Source organism: Miscanthus floridulus, chromosome 14 (assembly GCF_019320115.1).
Source record: "Miscanthus floridulus cultivar M001 chromosome 14, ASM1932011v1, whole genome shotgun sequence".
Lineage (NCBI taxonomy): Eukaryota > Viridiplantae > Streptophyta > Magnoliopsida > Poales > Poaceae > Miscanthus > Miscanthus floridulus.
In genome coordinates, this window is record NC_089593.1 from 77,506,481 (window position 1) to 77,523,708 (window position 17,228).

Here is a 17,228-nt window from a genome sequence, read left to right on the forward strand (position 1 = left end):
AAGAATTTGAGCGACTTTGGAAGAGAATGATTGGGGAAAGAAACCTTCAAGGGAATCACTACTTTTCCAAAATGTGGAAAATGAGGAAAAGGTTTATCCCGGTCTACTACAAAAATGACTTCTTCCCTTTCGTACAGACCACATCCAGGAGTGAGGCAACAAATGCGAGGTTCAAAGACAATTTAGGGCCAACCTATAGTATCATCAGCTTTCTGAAAGAGTACAATCGGTTGTTGATACCATAAATCGAGCAGAAAGGCTAGAGGACAGCTATAGCAAGCAGAAAAGGCAAAAGGAATTTATATTCGGCTATAGAATAGAGCAGCAGGCACAATAGCTATACAATATAAACATATTCAAAAAGTTCCAGCTACAACTGAAGGCAACATCAAGGCTGAACTATAGGGAAACCGAAGATGAGAAAACATTTGAGGTGTGGCAAAAAAGTAACCAGATTCAAGAGATTCATAGGTTCAGGAGATATACAGTAAACACTGACCTAACAGAAGGCAAAGAAGAATTTACCTGCATATGTGCAAAATTCAGCAAAGATGGGATACTCTGCTCTCATATCCTGAAAATAGTCATTGAAAAGGAAATCAGCACAATTCCAGACAAATACTTCTTAGACAGGTGGAGAAAAAAGGATATGAAGGTACATGTTGAAAGACAAGAAGAAGAAACAGTTGCAACAAGCTCATTGTTGAGATTCAACATATTATCCAGGAGATCAGCAATACTGAATTCAAAAGGATCAAAAAATGAGAAAGCCATGGAATACCTTATGGCAGAATTCGACAAGATGGAAATCAATTTAGATAGAATGTTATCTGCTCAGCAAACAGGTGAAGCACAAAACGACCAGCAAGGAAATGAAGAAGGATAAATTATAGTAGCACAAGCTGGAGATCCACAGACTGAAATAGATGATCCAGAAAGAATTCAGAGAAAGGGAAGGCCACCTAAACCTGTCAGAATGAAGACATATATAGAAGAAATAAAGAAGAAACTAGTGGCAGCAGAAAAGAAGAAAAAGAAGAAAACAAATGACACATATAGTGCAGGTATAAAATTTTAGAACATATAAATAGAATTTAAGTACATACATATAGATTTTGAATCCAAATGCAAAAATTCTTATTTATGTGAACTAATAATGTTTTGTAGGCTCCCCAGTGAAGACAAAAAGAAAGAAGAGGAAGAAAACATCAAATGGTACCACTGATCCCGAAGCCACAACACACTAAGGACATGGTGAACAAAGACATGTAGCAATTCACGATGATCAGCAGATAGAAGCAAAATTTAAGCAGCCGATATATTTATGTAATTTAAGTAATGAGTAGGATGTTACAAACATTAAATTAAATTATGCCTAGATCTAAAATTACATATGCTAAGAACTACAATTGCAGTGCCCGATATCTGCAATTTACAATATCGGTGATTGCAATTGTGTAACCGAATTTTATATTTGTCTTGTTTTCATCAGCAGCAGGTAATAATAGTAACATAGCACTTTCAACTTCTGTAGATAGCTAATACTACCAGTTTCCTCCCACTTACCTACCCCACCATACAGACTTACAGAATATAAAACATGCCAGCGATCTAGGACCAGGACAGTAGTGGCCTAACCAACACACGAGAGAATATTTCAAGGTAGGAGGAGCTAAGTTTGTGGGGTCTGTGTTGACACAAATCACAAATAACATATTTCATGATGTGTTAGCACAAATCACAAGAGACAATTTTTTTCTATGGAAGGACAAGGATAAAAAAGATGTGTGTGTTGACACAAATCACAATTAACAGATTTCAAGATGTGTTAGCACAAATCACAAGAGACAATTTTTTCTATCGAAGGACAAGGACAAAAAATAGGTGTGTGTTGGCACAAATCACAACTAACAACTCAACAACCACAGAAAGACAAGTGAAAGTATCCTAACAACTTCACAGATATTGTCCCAGTGCAACAACTTCATAGTTCAAAGTATCCTAACTTGCAAAACCTTACCTAAAGAAATCAATGATTGCAACAACCACAGAAAGACAAAACATAAATGGCAGGAACACAACACCAAGTGGTATTCAGATTCAGAATTCAAGGTGATTGGTGCATGGATGGGCAGGTATGTAACAGAGGACCGAGAGCCTCAAAACAGGGCAAGATTATGGGCAGGTTACCATAGACTCACACAAACTGCTACAATTCTGCAAATGGGAGCTAGGATGCAAACTGCTACCCAAAGTGGCATCAACTTCGTCCTTTCTCAGCATCTCATGTCGTACAGGTCATGTGATACTTGCACCATGTAAGATGTAACAATATACTATGGCAGCAACCAAGTGTACTACAACACAACCCATGGCAGCAGCCAGCAATGATCCCAGTATCATACCACTGCAGTTGAGAGCGTTTGTCCTTGACGACAAGGCACAATGCTGAGCAAAACATGATTAGCACGCAGAATTAGACATTTGAACAGTAGACCTTAACTTGGAGGGTACTTACCAACCAAATATGATTCACTCAAACCACCAACAATTCATAGGGAAATATTATATAACAGAAGAAAATAGTTAAAGGTGAAGCTTTATTTGAAAAAACAAAGAGCCAACCTCTCCTCCAGTCGATGAGTAGCGCTCTAGAACAGCCTCAAGATTGTTCTTGGCAAGATTCCTAGAGAAATGTAGAACTTATCAGAAATTGCACAGACCAAAATAGACACTAATTTGCATACTTCCATACTGTAACACCCCAAAATTTGTCACTTTTGAAAATAGAGTTAAAATGATTTATTTGTGAATTTTTGTGCACATGAAAACATAGGAAAATAAAAATTTTCATTAATTTAAAATTTATCATAAGGTAGAAACGTGTTTGTTGCATTCATGCTGGTCGCACCTCATGTTTCTATGTGCAAAATATATATATTTTTATACGTTTAGGAGACGAATATCATCTCTAGGAATTTTCCAGCTTCTTTCTGAAATTTAATTCCTACCTCTTTCACCTTAATCTTTATGTTCCAAGTTCCCAACAATATTTTTATGAGCTCCAAATACTTTATTTGGGTTCATCATGTCCCAAAGTGTCTCTGAGAATTTTCCCCAAATTTTTGGAGGTCTCGGAGTATTTTTCGTAGCTTAAATATCAATTCTGGACTTTTCTAGAATTATTTTATCCATGAAATTAATTAATTACAAAATAATAAATCTCTCATTTTTTTTCCAACGCTCAAAGCCCATGTACAATAATCCTAGTAAATCTCAAAGGCCCATGCATTTATTTACTAATGGGCTTTAATGTTTATTTAGGCCCATTAGTGCAGGCGGATGGTGCAACGTCAATTAGTACCATATCGCTAGTTGACGTGAATGTGGGAAGTTTTTCTTCCTATATATATCAACCAACTCCTTGGGCAAAGCACACCAAAATTACCGTATGGAGAACCCCTAGTTTGAGAAATCCTCATGTAGTAAATTATATTTTTCTCCTCTTTCTCTCGCCGTCGCCGCCGCCGCTGCCCTGCCCAGCCCGGCCATCCTCTTCTCGGCAACAAGTAAGGCCGTCTGCCATGTTCCTGCCGATCTCCAATGTGGCCGCATCCTCTTCTTGTTTCTTTTTCTCGCAACAGAACAGATCGACTCCTAATCCTGCCCTAGATCGCAGCGTCTATCTCCGCTCGTGCCGGCTATTCTCACCTTGAGCCATGCTGTATGCCCGCACACATGCAACCATCCTCTGCGCCTTCCAGCAAGAGATGCATGTTTGCGTACGTGCTTCGGCCTTGAGCAGCACGTCGTCTACTTGCACCTTTGGTGAGTTCTTCTATAATTATCTTTCTTCCTCCCTCTATGCACTTTTTCATGATATTTAGTATCCAGACAATCAATCGTGATTTAGCCTCCTATTAAAATAACCAATCCGCATTCTTTCTTTTGTACTCCAATACTCGATCCATATTAATTCTTTTGTCATCAGTTCCTACGTGAATCCTGCATAGAGTGCATAGGTTCTTTGTTTTATATCAATCTGTATAAAACCTCATGTGCAGCTGCGTGTTATTATCTTTTCTTTTTCCTTGTATCATTGTCAACATCATGCACATATAAGCTCTGCCCCATAAATAAATTCTAAAGCTTTAATTCATCACCATTCCGTCCTTTATGCTCTGATCGTTCAACATAGTTCACGGATTAGCATATACAACTGTGTTTCCTGCTGCTGGCTTCTAGGAGCGCTAGTCGTCTTCTTCAAAATCAAGAGCTATGCCCTGCTGCACGATCAGTTTATCCAGAATCATCATCGTCGGAGTTGCGCTGCTATTCCCTTGCTGTCCTAACCCACCGGCCGTGAGCTTGCATGCGTTACACTGTTCCAATCTGCTAGCTAGCTTGATGACATCATATGAGGTCATGCATGAGTTTTGTGGCTGTTTTTCTTTAAGAAAACAAACCTTGAAATACAATAGAAATACACATCATCCTAAGCCGTCCGTTTTTAGATCAATGGCCCAGATTAAAACATACCCCTTCGCTGTTCTTTTTGCTAAAGAGCCCCTGTATTTTCGGCAAATAAACCCGCACTCCAAAATATGTTTACAGATTTGTTTTCTTCATTTGAAAGCGTATTTTGTTTCGGTTAAGTCTAAAATACGTTTTCAGTTATTTACAGATTTGCCACTGATTTTGTTTTAGCCATAAATTCTCCGTTTTAACTCCGATTTGATCCGTTCAACTTGCGTTAGGTTCGTAATTTTATAATCTACGTGTTTATACTACTGTTTGATGTGTTTTCAACTTTTAAAATTTGAGGTTAGATTTAATCTATTACTTCATTAAAGGAAATCTTGTTTAAATCATATCTTCTACGTTTTAGATCCGTTTTAGCCCATTCAAGTTGCGTTAGATTCATATCGACGAGATCTACGCGTTAGTAATAGTGTTTACCATATTTCTATTTCTGAAATTTCATGGTTTAGATCATATCTTGAATAACAATTACGCAACTAGATTTTATAAATAAAATATAATTTGTTTCACTTTAGTTTTATATTTCAAATCTAAATTTGACTTAAATTATAATCTCTATGAAATATCTTATATATGTTTTTATATAATTAAACCACATGAAGTTAACAGTTTTATGAGTAGATCTTTCGGTAGTTGTATCTCTTCAACCGTAGCTCCGATTAGCGTGCTTTTCGCGACTGTGTGTTCGTAGCGATGCGTAGAATCGTGTTTCAAACTCTTTTACTTATTTTTCTATGATTGGTGTACTATTCTAATTTAGATCTATTATTTGCTTCGTGTATGATTGTATGGATGTTTATGTGGTGCTTTATGATTACGTCCAGTCGGTGAGATATACGTGGTGATCAAGAAGAAGAAGAAGAAGAACGTTGAAGATTAAAGCTTACCGAAGGATCGGTGTTTTAAGGCAAGTATAGCATGGGATCTTCCTTGTTACCTATTCACCTTTAATCATTTAATTCATATCGCATGTGTCTACCTTGACTGCCACTAAGGATATCCTAGTCTTTTGTACTTATACCTTGTTACCTTTGGGTTATTGCATTGGGTAGTATGATGCTAGTGCTCAACTAAAGCCATGATCTTGTAACTTGACTAATGGTATATGCAATAAACATTAAAAGATGCTTTTTAGCAACATGGAACAAGGGGGCTAGAGCATTGGGCTATTTTTATGGTGCTCTAGATTCCTCTCTCTAAGGACTTATCTGTAAGTGATTATCCGGGACTTACAGTATAGCTGTGAGGGCTATATGGCTCTGGCTTTAGCTCAGTATGAGGACCTTTTCTAGCTTGTTAGTGGTTACCTTTATTGGCGTAAGAATGGCTTGACAAATCGGGTATAGAGCGGCCTCTATCCCCATGTGTATAGGCTGCGTGTCAATGTGCCATCGGGAAGGGGGGCTCTACATCTGTTTACCGAGTGAATCTAATGGCCCTAATTTGTTAGACGAACCTTTGAAAGGCTTCATAGTGAACCCTGTCGACCTTCCTTGGTAGTGGGTCAAGAGGCTGATCACCTCGGGCGAAAGGGTAAATCACGACTCACAGTGAAAGTGTACAACCTCTACAGAGTGTAAAACTGGTATATCAGCCGTGCTCACGGTCACGAGCGGCCTTGGAACATTTACGGAATAGATGATGAACACTGATAATAAAGATGCTCACTAATGATTACTGTTTATGCTATTCATTATTCACGTTTACCTGATCATGTGTTTATGGGCTTGTGATGAACTTGTTGCTACTCAATTACTAAAATTATGACTCATTAAAAGCTAATCGCAGTTGAACCAGTGTCAGCCTTTTGAGCCTTATGAACCCCATGTTATATTTGTTGAGTACGACATGTACTTACGCTTGCTTTATTTTTCAATTATTTGGATAAAAATCCCGGATGGGTACCAGATTGCTAGAGTTTGGAGGAATTAGGATTGTGATCAACCAGTCAGTTGTCCCTATGGAACTGGAGTCTTTGCATGAAGATCAGAGTTGTCTTTATGATGTCTATACTCTAAGGTTATATTCTTTATACTAATACGCTATGTATTTAAGCATTGTCTTTTGATATTACCCTTATTTGTAGCTATATGTTAGATTTGACTTCCTGGGCTCACATATGGTGTGTATCTGGGTTTGTTCTTAAAACCAGGTGCTACAAAGTGGTATCAGAGTAATGCTGACTGTAGGACACAAGCCTAGTTAGAAACTGGTCGTTCTAAGATTTAGAAGTTGCTACAAAAACCCTTGCTCTATGAACCTTGATATTTTCTTCTCTACTATATCTCTACCCTTGCAATTCATGACTACCTTGGTGCTTATTTTAAAGTCTTTGTACTCATCTTCACTCCTTGAATTTGATATGCTTTTAGAACTGTTCCTCATCACCTTCTTGCGTAATCTAAAGAAGAGTCTTAGGATTGTTACCCCTAGCATAATGAGGACGATAGTATCGCAAGTTGAGTCAATGATTAAATTGTGCATCTTTATTGCTTGTTGAATTGTCATTGTGCTTATGATTGTTTTGCATCTTTGTAATGATTGCATTGATCTTATGGGGTTTGCCTACAATTTCATTTAGCTTATAGGTCTAAGATATAAGGATTAATGAAATAAATAGTCAAGTCTTGGTTTTCTTCTGTTTTCCCTATCCTGTCTTTTTGGAGTAGTATGCACTCTTCGGCTTATATCTCTATTCTTGGACAACCAAAAATCATGAGAAAATTCTGGACAATAGTAGACTTCAATATCTTTCTCTGAGCGCAAGAATCAGCTTGATAGCTATTTTGGTTAGGGAGATACGAAAATCACAAGGCGATGCATCTGTGCTGTTTGGAATCTGGAGTAGTTTATGTTGTGCACTATTTTCGACCATATAAACTATAGAATTTGGAAGAGTGTTCTATAAAGAAGTTGTGGAGAATTTTATAAGCTTTCCAACGGTATAAGATACAACTTCGTTGGATTAATAGAATGCGAGTTACAGCTGTTTTACTGTGCTGCTATTTTTCATCTCGCGAGAAAATTCAGGTTACTTGTTCTTGCCCATACACAAGAGTCTCATTGGGATGTTAGGACATCGTGATACTAGTTAGATCATTGGGAAGAAGATGCAAGCTACCCTTCTTGTGTCCCCTAGTTTATCGTTTCTTAAGGGGGGTAGCCAAGTTGAAGAATTTGTAAGATGAAGTGTCCTACGTTTTAGTTTGCGCAGTAGAAGTGTGGTGGTACTCAAGGATGTAAGAGAGAACTCAGAGTATTAAATAATGAGGTTTGGTTAGAGGGAAGTTTATCCAAGACCACCAAGATGTGGATAAAGCTATCAGAGAAGCTTTCAAGTTAGTTTGGATCAAGAAACCTCAGGTAAGTGTTTGAAGAAACCCAAGAAGAGATTGGAGTAAAACCTAAGTATTAACTTTGTCAGATCAAGACAAGAGTTTTATAGTTACAATGATGCACCTTGTCAAGGTGTGGGATGTGTCCTTATACAAGAATAAAAGTAGTGTCTTGTTTATTAAGTCGACTAAGGAAGCATGAGTTGAACTACCTAACATGCATCTAGAGTTATCCATTATGGAGCATGGAAGTACTATCTTTTTAGAAGCAAAAGTGATATCTAGGAGGAACACAAGAATCTACAGGACATCTTCACTAAGTTGGTCTTGAGCTTGTGATACTCTCGTTGGAATGAAATTGATCATGACTTGGAAAAGTGCTATCACTTGGAGAAGCAAAAGTCGCAGTCGATGCCCTTAGCAACGGAGAATTATGCTAAGAAGGTTCGGGTAAGAGTTGTATTCCAAGTTTGAGTAACTTAACCGAAATCATTAATGTTTTGAAGATTGGTAGTAGAATCTCCTTCTGACCAAGAAAGTGAAAAGGCTCTATTGGAAGGTGAACATATGAACAAAGAGGTCTAATACGTATGGATTAAAAAGAAAAGTGGCCTAGTGATTGGAGTTACCTGAGTATGGTCTAAAGAATCTGTCAGAATTTTGGAATTAGTAGAGCAAGATACTTGGAGTAAGATTGACACGTATGCAAGGTAAAGTGGAAAACTTAACAAGATGATAGAACCATGTCAGGAAGTAAAGAAGGATTTAAAGACGAAGTATCTCTATCTCCCAGTCGACGTCTTCCGAATCTCGAGGACGAGATTCATCTTAAGGGGGTAGAATTGTAACACCCCAAAATTTGCCACTTTTGAAAATAGAGTTAAAATGATTTATTTGTGAATTTTTGTGCACATGAAAACATAGGAAAATAAAAATTTTCATTAATTTAAAATTTATCATAAGGTAGAAACGTGTTTGTTGCATTCATGCCGGTCGCACCTCGTGTTTCTATGTGCAAAAAATATATATTTTTTATACGTTTAGGAGACGAATATCTATCTCTAGGAATTTTCCAGCTTCTTTCTGGAATTTAATTCCTACCTCCTTCACCTTAATCTTTATGTTCCAAGTTCCCAACAATATTTTTATGAGCTCCAAATACTTTATTTGGGTTCATCATGTCCCAAAGTGTCTCTGAGAATTTTCCCCAAATTTTCGGAGGTCTCGGAGTATTTTTCGTGGCTTAAATATCAATTCTGGACTTTTCTAGAATTATTTTATCCATGAAATTAATTAATTCCGAAAATAATAAATCTCTCATTTTTTTCCAACGCTCAAAGCTCATGTACAATAATCCAAGTAAATCTCAAAGGCCCATGCATTTATTTACTAATGGGCTTTAATGTTTATTTATGCACATTAGTGCAGGCGGATGATGCAACGTCAATTAGTATCATATCGCTAGTTGACGTGGATGTGGGGAGTTTTTCTTCCTATATATATCAACCAACCCTTTGGGCAAAGCACACCAAAATTACTATATGGGGAGCCCCTAGTTTGGGAAATCTCTCGTGTAGTAAATTATATTTTTCTCCTCTTTCTCTCGTCGTTGCCGTCGCCGCCGCCGTCGCTGCCCTGCCCAGCCCGGCCATCCTCTTCTCGGCAACAAGTAAGACCGTCTGCCATGTTCCTGCCGATCTCCAATGTGGCCGCATCCTCTTCTTATTTCTTTTTCTCGCAACAAAACAGATCGACTCCTAATCCTGCCCTAGATCGTAGCGTCTATCTCCGCTCGTGCCAGCTATTCTCACCTTGAGCCATGCTGTATGCCCGCATGCATGCAACCATCCTCTGCGCCTTCCAGCAAGAGATGTACGTGCTTCGGCCTTGAGCAGCACGTCGTCTACTTGCACCTTTGGTGAGTTCTTCTATAATTATCTTTCTTCCTCCCTCTATGCACTTTTTCATGATATTTAGTATCCAGACAATCAATCGTGATTTAGCCTCCTATTAAAATAACCAATCTGCATTCTTTCTTTTGTACTCCAATACTCGATCCATATTAATTCTTTTGTCATCAGTTCCTACGTGAATCCTGCATAGAGTGCATAAGTTCTTTGTTTTATATGAATCTGTATAAAACCTCGTGTGCAGCTGCGTGTTATTATCTTTTATTTTTCCTTGTATCATTGTCAACATCATGCACATATAAGCTCTGCCCCATAAATAAATTCTAAAGCTTTAATTCATCACCATTCCGTCCTTTAGCCTCTGATCGTTCAACATAGTTCACGGATTAGCATATACAACTGTGTTTCCTGCTAATGGCTTCTAGGAGCGCTAGTCGTCTTCTTCAAAATCAAGAGCTATGCCATGCTGCACGATCAGTTTATCCAGAATCATCATCGTCGGAGTTGCGCTGCTATTCCCTTGCTGTCCTAACCCACCGGCCGTGAGCTTGCATGCGTTGCACTGTTCCAATCTGCTAGCTAGCTTGATGACATCATATGAGGTCATGCATGAGTTTTGTGGCCGTTTTTCTTTAAGAAAACAAACCTTGAAATACAATAGAAATACACATCATTCTGAGCCGTCCATTTTTAGATCAATGGCCCAGATTAAAACATACCCCTTCGCTGTTCTTTTTGCTAAAGAGCCCCTGTATTTTCGGCAAATAAACCCGCAGTCCAAAACATGTTTACAGAGTTTGTTTTCTTCATTTGAAAGCGTATTTTGTTTCGGCTAAGTCTAAAATACGTTTTCAGTTATTTACAGATTTGCCACTGATTTTGTTTTAGCCATAACTTCTCCGTTTTAACTCCGATTTGATCCGTTCAACTTGCGTTAGGTTCGTAATTTTATAATCTACATGTTTATACTACTGTTAGATGTGTTTTCAACTTTTAAAATTTGAGGTTAGATTTAATCTATTACTTTATTAAAGGAAATCTTGTTTAAATCATATCTTCTACGTTTTAGATCCGTTTTAGCCCATTCAAGTTGCGTTAGATTCATATCGACGAGATCTACGCGTTAGTAATAGTGTTTACCATATTTCTATTTCTGAAATTTCATGGTTTAGATCATATCTTGAATAACAATTACGCAACTAGATTTTATAAATAAAATATAACTTGTTTCACTTTAGTTTTATAATTCAAATCTAAATTTGACTTAAATTATAATCTCTATGAAATATCTTATATATGTTTTTATATAATTAAACCACATGAAGTTAATAGTTTTATGAGTAGATCTTTCGGTAGTTGTATCTCTTCAACCGTAGCTCCGATTAGCGTGCTTTCGCGACTGTGTGTTCGTAGCGATGCGTAGAATCGTGTTTCAAAATCTTTTACTTATTTTTCTATGATTGGTGTACTGTTCTAATTTAGATCTATTGTTTGCTTCGTGTATGATTGTATGGATGTTTATGTGGTGCTTTATGATTACGTCCAGTCGGTGAGATATACGTGGTGATCAAGAAGAAGAAGAAGAACGTTGAAGATTAAAGCTTACCGAAGGATCGGTGTTTTAAGGCAAGTATAGCATGGGATCTTCCTTGTTACCTATTCACCTTTAATCATTTAATTCATATCGTATGTGTCTACCTTGACTGCCACTAAGGATATCCTAGTCTTTTGTACTTATACCTTGTTACCTTTGGGTTATTGCATTGGGTAGTATGATGCTAGTGCTCAACTAAAGCCATGATCTTGTAACTTGACTAATGGTATATGCAATAAACATTAAAAGATGCTTTTTAGCAACATAGAACAAGGGGGCTAGAGCATTGGGCTATTTTTATGGTGCTCTAGATTCCTCTCCCTAAGGACTTATCTATAAGTGATCATCCAGGACTTATAGTACAGCTGTGAGGGCTATATGGCTCTGGTTTTAGCTCAGTATGAGGACCTTTTCTAGCTTGTTAGTGGTTACCTTTATTGGCGTAAGAATGGCTTGACGAATCGGGTATAGAGCGGCCTCTATCCCCATGTGTATAGGCTGCGTGTAAATGTGCTATCGGGAAGGGGGGGCTCTACATCTGTTTGCCGAGTGAATCTAATGGCCCTAATTTGTTAGACGAACCTTTGAAAGGCTTCATAGTGAACCCTATCGACCTTCCTTGGTAGTGGGTCAAGAGGCTGATCACCTCGAGCGAAAGGGTAAATCACGACTCACAGTGAAAGTGTACAACCTCTACAGAGTGTAAAACTGGTATATCAGCCGTGCTCACGGTCACGAGCGGCCTTGGAACATTTACGGAATAGATGCTGAACACTGATGATAAAGATGCTCACTAATGATTACTGTTTATGCTATTCATTATTCATGTTTACTTGATCATGTGTTTATGAGCTTGTGATGAACTTGTTGCTACTCAATTGCTAAAATCATGACTCATTAAAAGCTAATCGCAGTTGAACCAGTGTCAGCCTTTTGAGCCTCATGAACCCCATGTTATATTTGTTGAGTACGACATGTACTTACGCTTGCTTTATTTTTCAATTATTTGGATAAAAATCCCGGATGGGTACCAGATTGCTAGAGTTTGGAGGAATTATGCTTGTGATCAACCAGTCAGTTGTCCCTGTGGAACTGGAGTCTTCGCATGAAGATTAGAGTTGTCTTTACGCTGTCTATACTCTGAGGTTATATTCTTTATACTAATACGCTATGTATTCAAGCATTGTCTTTTGATATTACCCTTATTTGTAGCTATATGTGAGATTTGACTTCCTAGGCTCACATATGGTGTGTATCTGGTTTTGTTCTTAAAACCGGGTGCTACACATACAGGATAGGTTCTTACAATTCAAATAACTCTGTGAGTTTGCCAAGCTCAGCTAGGATTGTGCCCACTAGTTCATTGTCATTCAGCTGCCTGGATGGAACAAATATTGACCTTCATTAAGATTACACACAACAACAGCACAAAATTATTTAGTTAAGAGTAACTTACAGGTAGCTAAGTTTACTCATGTTCCCCGGTTTTGGTGGTATATGTCCAGTGAGTTTGTTGCCATGTAAATAGCTGGAACGAGTGGTGATCAAACTATTAATAAAAGAAAAGGAGGTAGCTTTGGGGAAGAAGAATATTGTTGATGATACTAACAGTTTGCCTGTGTAGGACAGGTTGCCAAGTATCAGAGGAATCGGTCCCACCAGTTCATTCTCGCTAAGGTCTCTGAGAAACAATTTTTGAAAAAAAAAGAACTCATTATGGGCTAGTAAAGATAAAGAAACCAATAGGCATGGATTCAAGTGTGAGTTTTTTGTACTCACAGGACAGCAAGAGCCTGCATGAGGCCAATCACTTCTGGGATTTTGCCAACCAGTCTATTTCCTTCAAGTGACCTGTAAAACAACAATGCAAGGATCAAACCGAAGGACTGCATGGTACATATATGAGGACATAAGTCTGCTGAACTGCTGAAGTATAGAAGAATTGAAGACATCAGGAAGACTTACAGTGTGGCTACTTGAAGGTAACCTATGTTGTAAGGTATTTCTCCAGAGATTTGGTTGTATGAAATATCCCTGCAAGCCAAATACAAAGGAAGATTTGCATCATAACATCTTAAACTTGGGAGAACCAAAACACCAACATAATTGCTAGAACCAACATACAGAATCTCAAAGCTAGTGCAATTCCCTATGCCCTCTAGAATTGTTCCTGTGAGATTGTTCCCCCTTACATCACTGTATATATGGAAGGCAACCAATGTCAATAAGATCAAGCTGCAGCTTATGCATCAGGACATGCAATGGAGCAGAGCAGTAAACTTACAAGTACCACAGGCCAGTCAGTTGGCACATATCAGGTGACAAAGTTCCGGTCAGTGAGTTACCCCTCAAGCCTCTGAGGATCAAGATAACAGAAATGTTATCACCTGGAAACATCTTCTACAACGGGCAAAACCTCAAGATTGTTGTTGGCAAGATTCCTAGAGAAATGTAGAACTTATCAGAAATTGCACAGACCAAAATAGACACTAATTTGCATACTTCCATATAGGATAGGTGTCAAACCCAATCTCTCCTCCAGTCGATGAGTAGCGCTCTAGCACAGCGTCGAGCATGGCGGTGTGTGTTGACACAAATCACAATTAACGGATTTCAAGATGTGTTAGCACAAATCATAAGAGACAATTTTTTCTATGGAAGGACAAGGACAAAAAAGAGGCGTGTGTTGGCACAAATCACAACTAACAAAGCAATGCACTAGTAGTGATATAAAAGCAGTGAACACAGAAGCTACTTTAATAGTAGTGATATAAGGAACAAATGGCAAAGAGGGTAGTTTCTGACAGTAAAGGTAACAACAAGGAAGCACCTTGGCTCTGACATAATTTGGAGTGTTGGGTCCTGATGGGCCTCCAGTCGATTATGTCAATGATCTCTCAAAGATCTACAGAACAAGATAACAAACAACAGTTACCAACTGTAAGCACAATAGACATCCTGAGAGGGCAATCAAGTAGCACACAATAACAAAGAAAGCACACACTAACTGGATCAGAACGTCATCTTTAGAAGAACAAGAGGAACCTCCACAAACCTCACGCTTGTCCTTATCTTCGCTATCAAAGGTTACTACACTGACACATAGTGGACAAAAAAGACACTAACACAAAAGGACATAAACTTAGAATAATGGTACAAAAAACAGTTAACATCAAGCATCCAAACAAACCATCCAACCAAATATTATCATCCACTTTAGTTTAGCCTCTTGACTGTAGATTAATATTTACAACCATTTGAGCACCAACTATTCTCATCAATGTAGCTGCTTCTTTACAAAGTACCATGCACTCATAGCATGAACCTACACACTACATGACAGGAACCTAAACACAAGATCCAAACACAACACACAGGTCATGCTCTCTTATAGTACTGTTCGTAGACCTAAGAAAAAAATATTAGAAACAAAAATCAATTGAGTACATGATGGAACAATACACAAAGTGACATTGCAACAGTACTACCTCAGCATCATATTTCATCACTTTAGATCGACCATCATCAGAACTATTGTATTCATTGAAAATCATGTCATTGACGTACTTGATACGAAGATGCCCAATATCAGCTTCAGAAAACTTATCCATCAAATAGACATTTAGCTCCCAAAGCTCTAGATTCTTCATCGCAAAGATATCACTAGTCATTGCTAAAGCTAAAACAAGATATGAGAAAGACAAGACAGAATATTATAAGCACCAAACAAAATGATATGATCTAAAAAAATTAAAAAAGACTATACACTACCTACTTATCAGTCTGCTGAGGTACATCTGCATAGATAACTTCATATCCATGGAACCCAAAGTCAATTTGAACAACTTCACTCTAGATTGTGGTCAAGTTTGGTATCTAAAAGTAGGTAGAGGAAATAATTAGAGTGCAGATATATATTTTTTCTTATTTGAACAAAATTTCACATTGCATTCAAACAAAATGATATGAATCCATGTGCTGCTGCTACTTACAAATTCATCACGGACAGCTTTATGGAAATGTGAGTCTACTCCAAAATGTAGAGTACAGGAATCCAAGATTACAATCAATCTTCGAGTGATATACACAACAACCACATACCACCGATCATGGAAGAGAATTGGAAAATAAAGCTAACAAAATAACACAAAATGAAAAAGAAGGGATTATTAGCACAACTGCAATGCACACAACATATGTGCTAAAGCTTAAAAAAAATTAAAAGGATGTGTTACTCACATATTGGCTGTTTGCTAATGACCTTGCACGACCAGCACCCTTAAAGCATTTCACTGCATTATCATATAGCTCCTTCTCCTTGCTATCATTAGGACCATGATTTCCAATAAAATAGTCCTACAAAAATAGATTGGTCAATATTATTTTATTTGATATAGTTACCACATGTAATTGAGAAAAAAAAGAGAAACAAATGACACTTACACCAACTTTAGAGAAGAAATAATGCTTGTAAGAATTCTTAGGGTGTTTCCTATGGAATAACAATCTGCACAAAGCATTCACTACAAAGTAATGGACCTTTCCTTGAGGCTTAAGAGAACTTGCAAGTGCACTTAATTTCACAACCACTTGCCCATAATCGATTACTGCAAGACTGAAACAAATGAAAACATTTCATAATTACTTGATTCAAGTGTACTCAAGAGTGGTGAAAACTGCTAAGGACGTTGTAAACATTGAAAACTTACTTGGAATGTTCAGTTTCTGCCATCTTCAAAACAACCTCATATATGTCAGTTTCAAGTCTAGGAGACTGTTATCTTTGAATGAGGCATCATATAAGGGCTCAACTTGTATTTACTTGGGATCACTGTCCTCCTAGGACGATGAACATCCAACTTTGCACTAGAAGAGTACCAAGGACCTTGGTTTGAAAAGGACTCAGAGTCGTCTGATAAACCATTGCTTCCCATACTTTTTGCTAGAAACAGAAGTCCCACCTCGATGGGATGGAAGAGGTGTAGGTGCATGCAAAATCAAGAAAAAAACATAAAGTTGTTCGAAAATCATAAACTAAAAATTGACATAATAGGGTTCAAACTATTTCATTCTATTCTCCAAATACCTAACAAACAAGCACACAAACAAACACGACTGAGAGGTATAAAGAAGGGGACAACAGAAATGCTTCTATTGCCTTTATTGTCAATATATACAGCACTAGTACTGCTAAGGTACACTAGAGCATGGATACTACAACTACTTGTACTAGCTATTACATGACTGAGAGCAGCCCCAACTACTAACAATTGTCCGTTCCACTACCATGGCTGCACCAAAAGCAAAATCAGCAGGTTATCTCACAAGACAATTGTTCCAAATTGATAAAACTAGAAATGTCCATTTTACAATGTCAATGTGTACTCCAGAAGGGCTGATTGCAGCTAGAGGAATAGGAGCAATTGATTCTTCAGGAGTCTCAGTAAAAGGTAAAGACTCCATACGCACAAGGTCCTAATCAAGAAATACTACGATATTAGTTACAGAAAAGAGATCACAAGATATGTCACAATACAAAATTGATCCAATCTAATAAACAAGCTTACAGTTTCAACATTGTAATTTCACTCGGTCTCAACAGTTTCATGACTTGCTCACTGCTACCGCTTGGACCAAATGGATTAGAACTCATCCGATCAATAAAAGTCCAATTTTCTGGTCCAGGGCTAAATCGGAAGTAGAAGCTGCTCTCATATTGAACCTATCAAAAAGTGAAAATAAATTCAGGTGCTATAGTACAGTGAATAAGACAAACATATTACAACCACGAATTTAAAAAAAGAACAAGTTACAAACATATTACCACATAATTGACTTTTTCATGCA